Source organism: Microcebus murinus, chromosome 28 (assembly GCF_040939455.1).
Source record: "Microcebus murinus isolate Inina chromosome 28, M.murinus_Inina_mat1.0, whole genome shotgun sequence".
NCBI lineage: Eukaryota > Metazoa > Chordata > Mammalia > Primates > Cheirogaleidae > Microcebus > Microcebus murinus.
The window spans coordinates 9,184,429-9,202,433 of NC_134131.1; the positions used below are offsets into that span (position 1 = coordinate 9,184,429).

The following is an 18,005-nucleotide window of genomic DNA, read 5'->3' on the forward strand; positions in this document are numbered from 1 at the left end:
GTGTTCAGCAACACAGAAGCTCTCCAGTCTCTGTCCTTTTTGGTTTTCATGGAGGCTTCATTGCATAGGCATAACTAGTTAAATCATTGGCCATTGGTGACCAGCTCAACCTTCATCCCCTCTCTCCTCCCTGGAGATTTGGGTGGAGTTGAAAGTTCCCACTCTCTAATCAGGTGGTTTCTCTCCTGGCAAAGGCCCCCATCCTGAGGCTATCTGGGAGCCCCCCAGGCAAGAGGACTTCTGATTAGCATGCAGAAAGCCACAAATTGCTTTGGAGATTCCAGGGGTTTTAGGAGTTGTGTGCCAGGAAATGAGAAGACCAAATATATGTTTCTTATTGTAAATCACAGTATCACAGAGGAAAAGATGCTCAATACCTTCGTTTTAGAAGTGAGAAAACTAAGGCACAGAGAGGTTAAGTAATTTGCTGAAGGTCACTCAGACAGAACATAGAGAACTGGGTTTTAAAAACTAGATTCTATATTCGCAATCACTATCCTCTGCTGTATGTCTTCTTACAGTATATGAAATTATCCATGTGAAAATATTTGAACTCTATCATTCTGTAGTTACTTTTCATGACTGCTGCTCTATTTTGTTTGTCTTCACTGAACAGAAATGTAGGTAATATTTCCCCCATGCAAGGGTGAATACTTAGATAAGGGGGCCAGCACCTAGAGGAAATACCAAATTCTAAATGTTCAATATATTTTTATATCATGTCACATAATGTGATACATTAAACAGTTGTGGAATGTTAAAATTGGGAATGTGGAATGACAGGTTGTCACTACTGCTATGCCATTTTTTTGTGATAATGGTGAACCCTAGAAAAATTTATTTTCTGATTTTGCAGCTTGCCAACCCGTTGATGCTTCCCGTACGGTTTCCCAATGGGAAAGACAGAGCTGCATTTAGCCAAACCTGATAATTTTCCTTGATGGAAATGTAAGGGGCTAAAACGTCTACACTTGGATGTGGGATTCAATATTTCGAAGAAAATCATTCTCCTTTTTTATGCCTAGCTTATAGAGGCAGATGACATAGTGTTTCAGGGTACTGAACTGTACAGACACAGGCACCTAATTGTTACTGACATGAGAGAGTTCTTGGTCCCTCAGTCAATAAAAATTGGCATGAAAGGGAAAAAGGGAATTGATACAGGTGAGGCTTTATGGGGGTTGGGGTGGGGGGTGTTGCTCAAATGAAAAGAAGGCAGTGCTGGTTAAGGAGCAGCCAGCACGCTGGCTCTCCAAACAAAGGGCTGAGGAACTTTTAGGGGTAGAGAACATTTGATGCTGTAAGGTTTTACGGTGGTGGTGAAAAGAAAAGACCAGACAGAGAGAAAGTGGGACCAAACATCCTGGGTTTCGACACCAAATGTAAGGTTTTTTGCTGGTGAAAGAAACAGAGAGAGATAGAGAGATGGGGGGGGGGAGCCAAACAACGTGGCTTTATTTACCGCTCCCGGAGGAGGTTCTGGGGTCCCAAGAGGGTGGGAGGGCCCAGAAGTCACATCCGTTTGAAGGGAGTGAGGCGTCTTATACCAGTTGGGCCAGGCTAGGGACTTGTGGCGGGAAGAGCTCGGGATTTTCCACTGTGACCTTGGGTGGTCATTGAGAAATAGGAAGAGCTGGTGGTATTTGGGGAACCCAGGAGCTGAAACGTGCCTATGTTTACTCAGCAGGGCCTGGCAGTTTATCCTTGGTGTTCTGGTCTCGTGAGCCTTTTCTTTATGATCTAGGGAGGGGAGTGGGGCCCACCACCAGCCTTACAGGTGCCAGCATTGAAATCATAGTGTATAGACGCAGACTTTGGTTGGCAGCTGCCCATCCTTCAAACATGCTTCTTCATACATCACAATTGTGTCATTAGCATGTTAAATCTCCACACTTGGGCATGATTTTAACGCCAAAATGAGGTAAAATGTCTATGAGTGGTCAACGTTGGGCTTCAACTCGAAGATAGCCAGCTTGTGCTGGCATTGACTGGGGCCATAGGACCCTACTCCAGTGATTACCGTGTCCTGGTAAAGAAAGCAGAACTGCCTTCTACTGAAGCTGGGTGTTAATCATTTTTAAAGCCCTTGTTCAGTATTGTAAGCAGACTTAAGCTTTGGCTCAAGATTCAGATAGGTAGGGACATTTCACCTCCTATACTATCCCATAGTGATTCAAGTCATTCAAATTGTGAGTTGAGTAAGTGCTCACATTAAGTGCCTATGTTTGGAACAGGGTCTGGTAGGTACATTGTGAGGGGTTTAGCTGCATTTCTGTCACCTACCCATGAGATGTTAGTAATACACCCCGTATGCCCCCCAATTATGACAATCAAAAATGTCTCCGGACTGCCAAAAAATTGCTTCTAGTTAATAATCACTGATATGGAGCAATAGAATCTCTGGATCTTTGTTGTTGTACATACTTAAAATTGATGATATCTTTGCATGTATTTGAAAACTTTAGATTTTTTTTTAGGATAGTAACTTATGGGCCATAATGCCAAATATGGTTCCAGTAATATTATTGTATGATGATTATTGTGTATTCTCTTGACTGTCATCGTCTCTTACAAATAAACTCCAGTCACGTCACTAGCAGAACCTCTGAGAAACTGTGTATTCTCATACCATCTTAAGGTTTATGTAAATAATCTGTCCAAATAATAACAGTATTAATATCTGACAGATATAGAGTGTTTAATATCTATAGGATGCTTTCAGCTCAATTTTTTTCTTTAATTTCCCCAGGAACTGAGGAGAGTTTTTATTCACCCATTTTATCAGCTAGAAACAGATACTCAAGAAGAGTAACTTTTGACTGTTTTTTTTTTTTTTTGAGTTATATCAGAAAGTACCATTGCTCTAAGTAATTGTAGGTGAAAAGAATTTTCTTGCTGATTAAAACCTTCATGGAAAGCTTGTCTTGATATAAGACTTTTTCCTATCCCTGAGGGCAGTGTCAGAAACTCAGGCCTGTTTCTTTCTCCTGATCTCTGAATTCTAAGCCACGTACCGCAGTTCCCTATTTTGACGTGTCACCGGTTGTTTGTCCAGGGACCTTGTGTAGAATGGAGCATCTGTCTCTAGCCTCTCAAATGAGCTGCCCTAATTATGTTATTCCAGGACAACTGCTGAAGCCCAGACTCTCAAGTTTCTGACCTTACAAGTGATGAGCAGCATAAGCCATTCCCATTGCTATTCTCAATCCCCTTCCTGTCTTAAATAGATTCATAGATTCCCTAGGCTCTTAACGATCCTCCAGCCCTGTTTATCTTATAGCCAAGACTCCAGAAATTAGTCTTCCTGAAAATGGCTCTTCAAGCCAGACTCTTCAAGGTGATGGTGCCTTGTGTAACCTTGATACGAAACCGCCTCCACTGTATAATACTGTCAACTCAGGGAGAGTCACTGTTCATTAGCTTAAATTGGCAGCTTGATGGTTCAGTAAAATAAATACACATTTTTCCCTATGGTAATGACTTTTTTCTCACTTCGTGAAAAGCAGTGGGGATCCTTGTTATCAAGAGATAATCATATTCTAGTGGTGCTACCTTATTGTGCCCAACGAAAGTCCTAAGGATGTGATTATCTCTTAATAACTCTAAAGCCTGTTATGCATCATGTTGTATTATTGTTTATTTTGAGTGTGTGTGTGCGTGTGTGTGGGAAACCCATTAATGATCTCTGTGGTTTATATTATTCATTGTGAAATGATAAAAGAATCAAATGACCATTTGTTTGCTTGTAGCTAGACAGCACAATTAGAAATGCATCCCAATTCCCATTGAAAAATGCATTTAAACGTAATCTCTTGCTTAATATTATTTTAATAACCCTGATGTTAATACTAAATTATGTCAAGCAAAGCTAATAGAAATTCTGAAAATAAGCATGGATAATTTAATGTCTACATGACCTTTACCTCCCACAGAAAATTCAGGTTGGGTTTTAACTGCCTGTGTAGGAAGTAAACACCCATGAGACGTACCTGCTGATTCAGTCATGGAAAAATGCCATCAATAACTTAAGCAAAATAGGAGAGATACAAGAAAAAGCCCATTAAATACAATGGCTTTTGAGAATATGGACAGTTATTGAATGTGGACTCTTTCCTTTCACTTCATGCCATCCCTTCATTTTCAAATAATGTTAATAGTAACAGGTGTCACTAATTGAACATCTGCTATAGACCAAATTGTTTTCATACATTATATATAATTTTATCTTTGTCAGAACCGTTCAAGGTAGTTAATATTGGCCCTCTTTTACAGCTGAGGAGATTGGGACTATGAGGGGTTACATAACTTGGTTGAGTATATGCAGCAGTAAGTGGTAAAGCTAAAATTCAAATCTGACTTCAGAATCCGTATTTTATCTGCTGATTATTTGAACGCATAATGTGCAGAATGATTAAGCACAGGTATAGGAGACTTGTAACGGATGGTGATCATATATACGTTTATTGTTAGGCAACTACATTTCTGACCCCAACAGGCAAAGCGGAGAGACCTTTATTTCCTCCCAAGCTTTGTGAGAACTGAAAGCTTTAGAGTTGCCTCATCTGGTTTTTGAACATGTTCATTAGAATTACCTTCGTGCGCTTACCTGTCACTTGGGAAGGGTTGTTTTTGTTCTGAATAAATAACCAACACACCTTTGGTTCTGAGGTATTTGGAAAGGGTGTAGATCAGGACTTTTTCATTCCCTAGAGTAAAATCATCCTTTTTGACCCAGGCCTTGCCAGCTGTTGCCTCTTCATATTTGCTTTTAGCTGAGAAGCTCTGCAGTCATTCATGGATTTGTCGTTCCTTTGTTGTAATGTAACTAGTGCATTTATGCATTTATGACAACAGCTGATTTGTTCAAAACTCATGGACCCAATCTTTCTGGGCAGAGGTAGAGTCATCCATTTATTCATTTGCGCATGTATTAATTTCCTGTCTATTCTCACATGTAGTTTTTTTGAGTTTGTAATAAAAACCATAAATAAAATTTAATCATAACTTGAAACTATTATGATAGTAGGTAGAAATTATGGATGTTAACATGGAAAATTTAATAAATTTTCAATGATTTTAAAAGTAATGATTATAATGATAACTAGCATTTATTTTGCGCATGTTATGAGCTGGCACTGTTCTTTACATGGATTAACTCAATCTACCATAACAACAACAGTATAATGTAGTGTTATAATTATTAGGTTCATTTATGCATAAGGAAGCTGACCTTTAAAAAGATAAGTAAAATAAAAGGTCTTTTCTTATGTTCTCCTTTGGGAAGAATCTATCAATCAATCAATCAATCTATCTATCAATCAGTCAAGTCTAATAGATTCACAGTGTCTTTCCTCTTTACATGGGAAGCACACAAAAGTGACCAGAAGAAATTCTATGATTTTACCTTGCTTCAAAGAATGGAATTAAGTGTCTACCTGATTCATCTGTGTTCATGCTCACGTAACTGAGATGGAAACATTTAACTCAATCACTTTTTCCCCTAATAAAGAATATGGATATTCTTTATAAAGTCAAGCTATTTATTTATTTATTCTAATTTTATCTTTATAATTGACAAATAACAATTGTACATATTCATGAGGTACACAGTGATGTTTTGATACATTTAATATATAGAGGTCAGATCAGGATAGTTAACATATCTGTCATCTCAAGCAATGATTATTTCTTTGTGTTGGAAATGTTCAATATCTTCCTTCTAGCTATTTGAAACTATATAATATATGAAGCTGTATAATAGTCATCCTACTTACTATAGAACACTAGAACTTGTTCCTCCCATCTAGCTGTAATTTTGTATCTAAAGTCAGGCTTTTAGATACATAATGAACTTTTGTAGCCAATTCATGTACATCCAGCTGGTAATTGACCATATTAAAACAAAACAGATGGTGGATGTACTTGTGATTCAGAGTTTACTTGAATAGAAAATTTTTCCTATTCCATAAGAAACACTTCTTACATTTGTCGTAATCATTTGTGGAACTTTATGTTTTTGGAATATGTAAGAAAGAATAAGGAAAACTTGTATTTCTGAATGTATTAAGAGTATGAAGAATACTTATTTGGTCCTTACTTTCTGGACATCAATACTATTCTGAAAGTAAATAAAGGTAGTTAGGTAGTATTTAATATAGAGATTAATTATTTGGTAATTCAGCATGAGAGAGCATACACTTATGAAGTGATGGTGTATCTATGGCTAATCAAGAAGATATAACATTTTTGTCCTAATCAGTTATGTTATTTTAAATATGAATCAGAGTAGACTTGTACAATTAAAGATATTTCTGAGTGGCTAAGCTATATATATGTACATATATATATATAAAATGATATCTTCAATTATTAGAAAATTATAAGACAGTTGTTTTATAAGAAATAAAGTTATTTACAGTAGAAACTTGGTGATAGGATACACACATATACATAAAGATGAAGATAGATATAAATATTCACATTAATTCCTGGTAAAATTAAGTTATTTCCCTTAGGGTGTAGTAGAAAATTTATTTCTTCAGGGAAAAAATACTACGAGGTAAAAATTATTTTCACAGGGAAAATATAATGGCATATGTATGTGAAGAGTGTTTTTTATTGTTGTTTTTGTTATTGCTACCCTCATTTTATGTATTCATATATGAAGCAAAAACCACAACACATGTCTTAGTTCATTGCTAAATTCTTATTTTAAAACTCTTTACATGTGCCTTCTTAGAAAACTATCTCTTTTATTGACACTGAATACCACAAAATATCATAGGCTTTTAGGGCCATTGTACTAATAGGGGAAGGAATGAGTGGTGGACTCACTTGTCAAACATTACTCAGCAAAGTACAGAATGGAACCTGGCTTCCTGGCTCCTAATCTAGGCAATTCTATCAAGCCTAAAATCCATTCCAGCTGTGTTTAATTTTTATTTCCTCCTAATTTGATTATAGAATGGGAAAAAAATAGTTAAGCATCAACTACATATAAGCCTATCTTTACTTGAAAAAAAATATTTATTTTGTATTTTTGTTTTTTATTCTAGGATTCATTAACATATAGCAACTCTACAGCATGTGGCTCCAAGAGCTGCCCTAAAAGGTAAGCTTCCCACAAGGGAAGGTTTTCTTCACCTGTAGATCACCTTTGATTAGCATCCTTAGTATCTTTGTGAATATTGAGGACCTTTCCTTACAGAGTGATGAGATCATTTTTGATGTTTTCATGCATGTTGAAGTTAATAAAGGTAGTAAAGTTATATAAAATAGAGCCTGGAAATAGGATATAGAGACCATTTCCATTTCCCTCTGGAGGAGACACTGAGGTAGGTTTTCTGTGGTTCAGATTAATTTGCTAATTCAAAAACTTTAGAGTTTGGCATTGTAGAAAGGGTACTGGAAATACAGTAAATGTTCTTGCATTTTTGCCAAATGGTTTTATGAGAGAGGATAATTTAGCAGTCAAGTCAACGCAAATATTAAGTTAAATGAGTCCTACAAAATATTCAGGTCTTAAAAGTTGAAAGTCTTTTAAGGGATAAAACACAAGCATTGTAACTCACTGTCTATAATGTATTCAAATTTTTTTGTTAGTAAAAGATAAAGATCTAAAAATGTAAAATTGGTATCCACTTTGGTTTCCCGAGGGTGATCTAATAAAGTGCAAAAAGTTTGGTGGGCTTAAAACAACAGAAATTTATTCTCTTACGGTTCTGGAGGCTGGAAGTTCAAAATCAAAATGTTGTCAGGGACATGCTCATTTTGAAGGCTCTAAGGGAGGAATTCTTCCTTGATCCTACTTTCTGGTGGTTGTTGGCAACTTTTGGTGCTCCTTGGCTTGTAGACGCATCATTCACATCTCAGCCTCTGTCTTTGCACGGCCTTCTCCTATGTGTGTTTCCAAATTTCCCTCTTCTTATAAAGAGATCAGTCACTGGATTAGGGCCCATACTAATCTGATTATGACCTCATCTTAACTTGATTTCATCTGCAAAGATCCTCTTTCCAAATAAGGTCACGTTCACAAATTCTGGGCTCAACATATCTTTTGGAGGGATGTAATTCACCCATAACAGCATCTATTCATTAAAAGTGAATTGAGTGACATTAAAGTTAAATATGGTTAAGTAGGTATTTAAGGGAAGAAAATACCAACATGAGGTGGGGTGGAGGAAGGTCTCATTCCATCGGTATACACAAAATAAAATGCTGCTTTAGTTTAAAGATGTAGTAATTATCTCTTCATGGCCAACTTTTCTCCCAAGCAAGATAAAAATTAAATGTTCAGTTATTCAATATAGAGATTGATAACATTGGGTGAATATTAGTGCATGATTCTTACTCTCAGATATTTTTTTAACACCTTCAATTTAAAAATCTTAGGAAAAAATTTATTTTACTTGATAAAATGTTTTCATTAAGCCAAGGTTGAATAAGTTTTTTTTTTTTTTGTTTGTTTTTTCCAATTAGCTACTGTTCTGTAACAAATCACTTTGAAACTCAGTGACTAAAAACAAAAAGGGTTTATTATTTCCCATGAGTCTATGGGGTCAGCTGCCTGAGTCTTCTGATCTGGAGCAGACGCCCCAGTCCTGGCTGGTTGTGTTCATGGCTGTGGGCCCAGCTCACAGGTCAGAGCAGGCTGCTCCTTGTGGGCTCTGCTCCACTAGCAGGAACCAAATTTCTCATTGTGGTAGCATTATTCCAAGGTATTCTGAGTGTTCCCAAGTTGCCATTAACTTATTTTCCGTTTTTACCTTTCTCAGTCCTGTGTACCACCTATAAACCATCCCGCACAAGAAAATAGGGGTGATCCTCCTAAATCACTTCCTAAATCTAATTGGATTACTACAGTCACTGATATTATCTTGTACTGGTTCCTAGCTTCCTTGGATCCATTTCTAGCCATTTAACTCAACTTTAGAAGGTCCTGCATTATTTGGCCATCACTTACCTTTCTATCTTCATTTCCTTCCCCTACCCTTCATTTCTTTCTCCCCACCTTGCAAAATAGAATCTACCAACTCGAAATTCTTTAAATTGTTCAAATGTGCCCTATTTCCCCTTGCCTTTGTTCATTCTATCCCTTCTTGGAATATTCTGTTCTCTTTCCTCTGCCCTCTTCTCCCATCTTTGTTTGATCAATGCTTTTTTGTTGTTGTTTTGTTTTTGCCAGTTGAAAACTCACACTTCTTTTAGAAAGACTTTTCTGGTTTCTCTTATTTGGGTTAGGCTTGCCTCCTGTGTCAACATCAATGTAAATAATAACATGACAATCACAGTGTAATGTAACTGCTTGCTTAATTATCTTACTCCTCCACTGTAGACTTTTGAAATCAGAGATCACATCTTCTTCATCATGATATTCCAAGAACCTAGCATTGCAATAACATAGAAGAACATACACAAAGGATCTAATTATCCATGGAAAGATTGAAAGATTTAACAACATCTTCCCTATTCTAATTCCTCTGTCTTAAAGTTATTGGACATTTCTAGCAGGCAGGAGGTCAGGTTCTGTCAAACTTTTCTGATCCTTCTTTGTCTCTACTTAAGAAGGGCCCTGGCACCACCGTCTGGTGGCCTGGCTTTTCTTCTTCTACCACAGGTCATACAAGTAGTAGCCAGAGGGACAGAACAGTTGTGAAAGATTTATTTTGATTTACAGATTTACTCTTTTTAAAATTTTAATTTCAAATAGAAGAAGTTTAATTGGTTGCAAACATGGAAATTAGGAGATTTCACACAAAATGATGATTTTTAGATTCTTTTGAAAGAAATCAGAATAAGTTTCTTCCCTGGGCCTGCATTGCCAGAGGGCTAGGAGGACTCAACCGAGTGGCAGCTGCCTTCCATGCTCAACTGAATGGCAGCTGCCTTCCATGCCTTCTCTGGTCCATCATGCTATGCCATTTGCAGTCTCTGTAGCCCAGCAGGCCCTTGAGCTCAGCATCCCCAGCTATACAAAGATATATAGATTAACAAAATGTGGGTGTTTAGCTCAGCTTCTAAGTGCCTGTCTCTGGTAAACAAAGGTCATAGGTTCAGTGGTTGGATGGGACATTTAAGTTGTTCCTGGCATATACTCATTGAGCAAGTGAAAATAATTTTGACTTTGTGTTCCAAGCCCTGAGCTTGAATTCCTGCTCTAATATTTTAGCAGATAGCCTAACCTCTCTGAGCCTCTTTTTTCCCCCTATCTGTGAAATAGAGACTATAATATTCTTTGTGGGCTTGCATCATGATAGGTTGCCTCATTAACACCACAAAATTTAGCCTAACCTACACCCATAGGGAAAATGGAAGAAAATAGGTACATTCTTCTTTTTTGGACTGGTACAAATAAATTTTCATCTTTTGTTAGTAAATTAACAATTAAAAAATACATTAGGAAAATGAAGTATTTATACATGCTGCAACATGGATGAACCTTGAAAACATGATAAATAAAAGAATCCCAACATAAAAGATCACATATTGTATGATTCAAAGTATATGAAATGTCCAAGATAGGCAAAACTGTAGAGACAGAAAGTAGATTCATGGTTTTGAGGAATTAAGGAAAGAGGGAAATGGGGAGTGACTGGCTGCTAAGGGTCACAGGGTGTCTTTTTTGGGGTGATGAGAATGTTCTGTAATTATATGGTAGTGATGGCTGCACAACCTTGTGAATATACTACATGCCACTGAATTGTACAGGGAATGGTGCATTTTATGGTATGTGAATTATATCTTAATGAAGTAATAGATACAGAAATGCATATTTTAGGAAGATAAAATTTCATCTTCAGCTATGGTAACTAGAGGATGTAATAAAATAAGTATACTGTCATTCAAATCAGTGCACACTATCCTCCTAAAAGATCCCGACTGACCTGTCTTCCAAGGCCAAAGACCAAATCAGACTTTTAATTGTCATGATTCATGGTTTTATGCAAAGGTGATGAGTGATGGGGTCAGTCAGCGATGGGTTTGTATTTTAAAACCTTCGCTGCTTAAGTCTCAAAGCCTCAGCTTCCTTAAACTGTAAAATAGGGTACTCATAGCCATTTTGCTGGATTAGGAAATATAAATGCCAAGTACTTACCATGATGCCAGTTAGAAAACAGGCCCTCCATAATTGATACTTTTATAATTAGTGTTGTTTCGTTGTAAATATTAGGCTATGACATTAGATATTTGGCAGCTCATCTGTTCCAGGGTTGGCATCTTACTGGCATCTTAGCCAGAAAAAAAAAAAAAAAAAAAAAAGAATGGCTAGAATTTCTGTTAGCACTTAATTAATTTAATCGGCCCCTGAGGGACTTTTGATGTAGCAGGGAAATATTTAACAGAGAAACATGATTTTTTATTCCTTCTGTCAGGTTTCTCTTGGTAGTTGACAGAGCCTTCCCTAGCAGAGGTAACATCACCTGTGCTGAGAGAGGAACATTAACATACCAGGAGTGAGATGTTAGAACTAAGAGAACACATCCCTGTGGCCTCATATTAAAATGTTTCTGTGCACATGCTTCTGAATACAATTTAAGCTGCTGCCAATAAGAAAATAAGCTGCTGTCTGAAAACGTGTGATTCAATTGTCCAGCATTTTTATTATTTATGGTTTTTTTTTCCTTTTAGTGACATTGTAGAGATTCCTTTTTACTTCTTTACCTTTGTCTTTGAGAATTGAAATGAAAATCATAGTGTGGAAATATAAAGGATAATTGTGTTCTGCTGTGAAGTATATTATATATTGTAATTTTAAACAGAAATTTTTAATCCAAATTATGAAAAAAAATATATCTATGTGAGTTGCTCCATTGGATCCAATTGCTGCTTTATGCTTCTCCTTATGGGTGATGGAAATGATTATGCTATGTTGAATGGCCAGAGTATCAGGAGATATTGGGTCATTTGTTTTCTCAGTAAGTATTTTTTTGGGAGTTAACTATATGCCAGATTCTGTATGAAGACTGGGTGAAATGGTGACAAATAAAATAGGTATGTTCCCTGGAATTTTGAGTTTGATATCTAATAGGGTAATAGATACTAAACAAGTAAAGAAAATACAAGTTGTGTTAGATGCTTTAAAGAAAAGGAAGAGAATGCAATGATAAAGAAGCAAGGGTTATAGTTCTCCATTAGAACTAATTTGATGTGTGACCATAGGTAGGCTACTTATCATGAATGGACAGCAGATTTCTATTCATTTGCTGGATTGATCCTTTGATCATTATGCCATCATTCTTTTTTTATTCGTAATAAAGCTTTTTTTGACATAACATTTATTTCATATCATGTTATTAATTTATGATCATACCTACTTTATTTAAATTAATTTTGCATAAGATTCCTTTACTACTTTGTTTTCAACCCTTATGTTTCATTTTAGGTATGTCTCCTTTTATTAGCATATACCCATATTTTTCGGCATGATTTTTTCCCCTTTTATCAAGGGAGTTAAATTTATTTGCACTTATCTTGATTCCTGAAATATTTTTAACATTCTTTCTATCATCTTATCGTGTGTTGGATTTTTTGTTTCTGCATATTTCTCTACTCCTACTAGATTAACTGATTTCCTTTATTCCACTATTCCTTCCTATTATTTTGGATTTTTCACTGTATTTTCATTTACAGTGTGCTTCCTTAAATTTTAAACTTACAAAGCAAAATTATAACAGTGTTCCCAAATAAAACCTAAAATTCTTTAATCCAAATTGTACCACCCAAAGTTCCAAGTTATTTTTCTATACATAGCATTTTAGTTCAATTTTATTTCTTTTTATAACAAGTAATTATTATATTTAATACAGTTAAGGCTTAACTTAATTTTTTTTATGTATTGGCCAATTTATTTTTTGTCATTAACTCCAGAATCTCACTTCCTTTGAGGCTAAATTCCTTTTACTCAATATACCAATTAAACTTTTAGCAGGTTCTCTTAATGGTAAAGTCTATAATATTTGTTTATCATTAAATATCATTCTTTTGCCATTATTTTTGAGTAATGTTAAGCTAGGTTTGGAATTCCTTGTTAATGGTATTTTTCCCCTTAATATTTTGAAGATATTATTCCATTGTTTTCTACCCTTTATTACTACAGATAATGGAGTCTGCCATTAGTCACATTATGTATGTGATCTGTCCTTTTTTCTCTGTTTACTTTTAAGATTTCCTCTTAATATTTGGACTTCTGCGGTTCTATTATGATATGTCCAAGTATGCAGTTAGGTTTAGTTCTTCTCCTGTGAAGAGAAGAACTCTCTGTTTTTCAGAGAGAACTTCTCTGTTTCTCAACCTCAGGACATATTTCTTTCGTCCAGTTTTGGGAAATTCTCATTCATTATTTGTGTGGATATTGACACTCTTAAAATTTATTCCTGATGTCCTTTTTCTGCATATCTCCTTAAACATATTTTGGACCATTCATTTCTCGTATTGAGAAGTCCTAGCTACCCTGTCATATTTTTTCTTCAACATCTTCGTTTTTGCATTCTGGGGAAATTCCTCCTCTGCTTTTTAAATTCTTTCATTATCATTGTTTAATCTGCTATTTAACTTTTGTATCAGTCAGGGTGGCCAGTTCATGCTACAGTAGCAAACATCTCCAAATCTCATGGGTTATTAATAAAACAACAAAAGTTTATTTCTCTCTGATGCTACACGCCCAGTGAAAGTTAACAGGGAAGCTCTCCTCGTTGTATTTACTCAGAGACCTGTGCTGAAGGAAGCACCATCTGGGAATGCTTCCACAAGCCCCAAGGCAAAGTAAAGAGAACTTGTGAAGCCACGAACTGTGTCTGAAAGCTTCTTTCCATAATCTACACATGTCATTTTTGCTCACATTTCCTTGGCAAAAGCAGCTACATGATCATAGATGTCTATGCCATTTTATATACTCTTAATTTTTACTCATTTTCATTAATCTTTTATTATTTTTAGTGCTTACATTGTATGTTTCTTTTACTGTGCCAGCGGACTCTGTTTGTGGTAGTTTTTTGTTGTTGTTTTTTTTTTTTGCTTTTTTACCACATATAGTTTGTAGTTTTTTATTGTGAGGTCACTTTAGATAAATATTTATTTGCTATGGTCTGTGTGTTGTGATGTTGTGGCAGTGTGTACAGCTCTTGTTACAGCTCTTATCCATTTGACCAGGGAAAGAACGGAGAGGCACACGAAGAGTTGGAGAACAGCCTTTATTCTTCTACAGCAGACTCAGCACACCTAGTATTACAGCTCCCTTCATGTCTTCCAATGTTCTCCCTCTTCCTGCCCTTCTGCCCCTGCTTTTATACCGTTGGTAGGGCTCAAGAAGCATCCAATCAACTATAAGCTTTAACATCCAATCAGCAACAGGCTTTAACATCCAATCAACAACAAGCTTTAACATCCAATCAAAAACAGTGGGATTCAAAAATTACCCAATCAGGATCACGCAAACAGCGTGGCTGGAAACAGGCAGCAGCATGTGGGCCTGGGGGCATTCCTGCACGCAGGGTCCCAGCCACTCGGGAGTGACCAGGGCGGCTGTGTACCACAGGGCCCAGCCCCAGCAGCGTGCCTCTAACTGGCCACACGCAGCACTGGAGATGCGGAACTACAGGGAGGTGGCAATCTGCCAGGACCTGGCGCCCGACATTTTCTGCATCAGTGAGAGAATTCCCCAAGAGTGGTTTTCCTTTTTTTTTTTTTCTTCTTTTTTAATCAAGGCTTTCATATTTAAAGGATCCCAGATCAGTCCTTTTGTTAATTTCTTTCATTTTATGAGTAGTATGATTAAGATCATATGCTTAAGCCCCGGATTGAGGTTTCAATTTCATTGAGTCCAGAGACAACACAATCCACACTTGTTGAGGCCATTTGGCAGTTTTTCAAGCTTTCTTTCGTGGATTTAGGGGATATGTGTTTTGTTCAGGGACTTTCCCTCTATCTCCTGGTGCTGGAAGGATGTGTCTCCTTAGACATTAATACTCCAGCTCCCACCCCTCTGTGCTATAGCAAGAACCAGCTTGTCCCAGAACCACCACCGGCTTAGCTAAAACTTACCGCTTAGTCTTTGATTCCTCTGTCCTTTTATGGCACCTTCAAAATTCCCTTTCTTGGGCTTCAGCTTGATGAAATTTTTAAAATTTGTTTTGGTTATATTTTGTTCATTATTTTTCTGTGCTTGTAGGTGGGCATTGATCTACATTAGCTGAGTTCTCTGTGTTTTGAAAATCAGAAGTTTCTAAGACCAGCTTTCTAACCTGAAAAAAGAAAAAAAAAGATGTTCAAATTGCATTATCCAAATTGCTCTTTTAACTCTATGATTCATCTCTTTATATGAACTAAAGGGAAGAAAAACATAGTGAATATCAGGTTTCTTGTCTTCTTTCCACTTTGATATTAATCAATCATGTCATGTTAGAAAAATCATTAAACTTTGTTGTTTCTCCATCTGTAAAATAAAGTTGAAACTCGATGCCTTAGACAAATGGATTCTCTTCCCCAAGCTGAGCAAGTTTAGATCTGAAAAGTTTTTAGGAAAGATACAACTTCATCCCAAATACTTTAATATTTAATTATTTGATTATATCTAGCAGAGTTCTTTTTAATCTTCATCACTGCAAAAAATATGTTTTACCCCACTTCATTTGCGATATTTTATATGTAGCCATCCATCTATGTACAAAGAATCATCACATCTTATTAAACCTGGGAATGAATGACATTAGGTTTAGCATTTTAAGGATCTCCAGAGATAATATTGACTAGGTACAGTGGCTCATGCCTATAATCCTAACACCCTGGGAGGCCAAGGTGGGAGGATCCCTTGAGCTCAGGAATTCCAGCCCAGCCTGAGCAAGGGCAAGACCCTATCTCTACTAAAAATAGAAAAAAATTAGCCGGGCATGGTGGCATGCACCTATAGTCCCAGCTACTAGGGAGGCTGAGGCAGAAGGATTGCTTGAGCCCACGAGTTTGAGGTTGCTGTAAGCTAGACTGACAGATGCCACAGCACTCCAGCCTGAACAACAGAGCAAGACTCTGTCTCAAAAAAAAGAAAAAAAAAAAAAAAGAGGTAATATTAACGTAAGTACTTGTTGACTGCATACGATATTTTTTCTAATGGCCTTCCAAAGTGAACCTACATTATTGCTTTCTACATACAGAAAGAGAAATCAGAGTGCACTTTTAACTTTGTCATGTTTAAATTAAGATATATGGTAGCTTGTCAAAATTGCAAACAAAGTCTTTAGAACATTTAGTACAGAATAACCCTTCTAATTGCATGTGAAATGAAGGAATGTAAAGTTTGTAGGTCACCCAGAACATAGTGTAATTCCCTTTAGAGTCTCCTCTTTAAATGTGATCACAAAATTAGAATCCATGATTTGAGCATCAGTCACAGATATACTAACAGATATTTGCCCTGTTGGCCAGTGAATTGTCGTCAGTTCATATTTTATCCATGTAATTTGTAAGGGAAAAATAAAGGTGATATATTCATCTGAACATTGTACATAAAATTTACTTAAAAATCCAAGCTGGAGGGAATGATGGACTATCAGCAGAACATTAGCATAGGTCCAATTTTGCAAACATATAGACTTGGATAATATTACCCAGTGGAGACATACAAATGCAAAGTGGAATATGATCTCAGACAGAGTGCTGATGGCCCAATATGAGTAACTGCGAACACTGAAACAAACAACCTGAAACAAGCTAGAGAAATCTGAGCAGCTTAAATCTGGGGATTGGTGCAGTGAAGTTGAAGGGAAACAATAGTCAACTTTATCTGAAAAGGATGAAATATCATACAACAGGATGACGTTTATGTACCTCTGGTGAATATGTTAGGGGCAGGGCATGGAAGAGTTAGCACAATCTACCTTTCCTATTGAGATCTCTTTTGAAATGAGACAGGCACTTGTCTCAAAGGTCAAGGATTGAATGTGTCTTAGAGAAGTGGTCGTGGTTATTTTACCTTTTCCATCCATCTTTGAAATAAAAGATTAGAGATAAGATGAGATCTGGCTAGACCCTTGCTAGGAGAATGAAACTTTTAAAGGACAGTCATAATTACAGCTATCTTCAAAGTAGTTGGATGCCAAGTCTTAGAGAAGTGTGGGATTAACCATGTTGGTAATGACAGAACGTAAAGTACCCCCAGCAGTGTTCTCAGGGGCATGAAAACCAAGGATTAGGAGAGCAGGTGATTGGGCACAGCTGCTGAATAAGCTTCTTAACCTCATCTGTACTCTGCAGGGAGGAAAAATAGCAGGAAAATAAAACCCTCCACCAAGTGGCTAATGGCAGTGAAATAAGAGGAGCATCAAAGGTACACAAGGACAGATTTGTCCTGATGCTAATATCTTGAACATAAGAGTCAAGCAATTGCTTAGAAAGCTGTGTTTCAGTATAAAATAAAGGCACAATAAGTATGTCTAAATAAAGAAAAAAAAAATAAGAGTAGAATTCCAGGGGTAGTTCTTTTTTCAAGGCACTTCTAACACTATTATTCACTGAGGACCTAAATACCTCTTAAATACCTCTTAATGTCTCTTCATTAAATTTTTGTTCATGAAATAGCTAGAAATGAATAGCTCTCAGTCAATATTGAATTGATGCTTATAAATTGAATTTAATCAGGAACTATCTGGATGCCTCACTAACCAACGAAAATTTAAGCAAGGCAAATGTAACGAAGAAAAATGGGGAGCAAAGCAAACAAATTGCACCAGACTTTGTGTGCGAGAGAGATAAAATTTTAATGTTTTAAGGCATTTGCATTCCTGGGTTATTGAACAATAGCCTAAACAGTCCTAACTAATCAGCTCCCTAAGACATGATAGAACCTGCAAGGAAGATAGTCCAACTTACATACCTTGATTTCTTTACAGGGTAATGGTTCTGTATTTTAGTAATTCTATATTTTTAAAAGTCCTTATATTGAGTTTACCTCAAACATATTGACTCTGGAAGCTTAAACTCTGTTTATTGTGTAATTAGAGAGCTATCTAGTACAA

The 18,005-nt window shown here is 36.5% G+C and overlaps 1 protein-coding gene across 1 annotated transcript in view; it reads left to right on the top strand.

Annotated features, from left to right (window-relative positions):
- Positions 1 to 18,005, top strand: part of CNTN4 (contactin 4) — an 872,298-nt gene that overhangs the window by 208,145 nt on the left and 646,148 nt on the right. Inside the window, exon 3 of the mRNA XM_075998444.1 lies at positions 7,056 to 7,111. The gene's annotated coding sequence lies outside the window, so the exon portion shown is untranslated. The remainder of the gene's footprint in view (positions 1 to 7,055; positions 7,112 to 18,005) is intronic.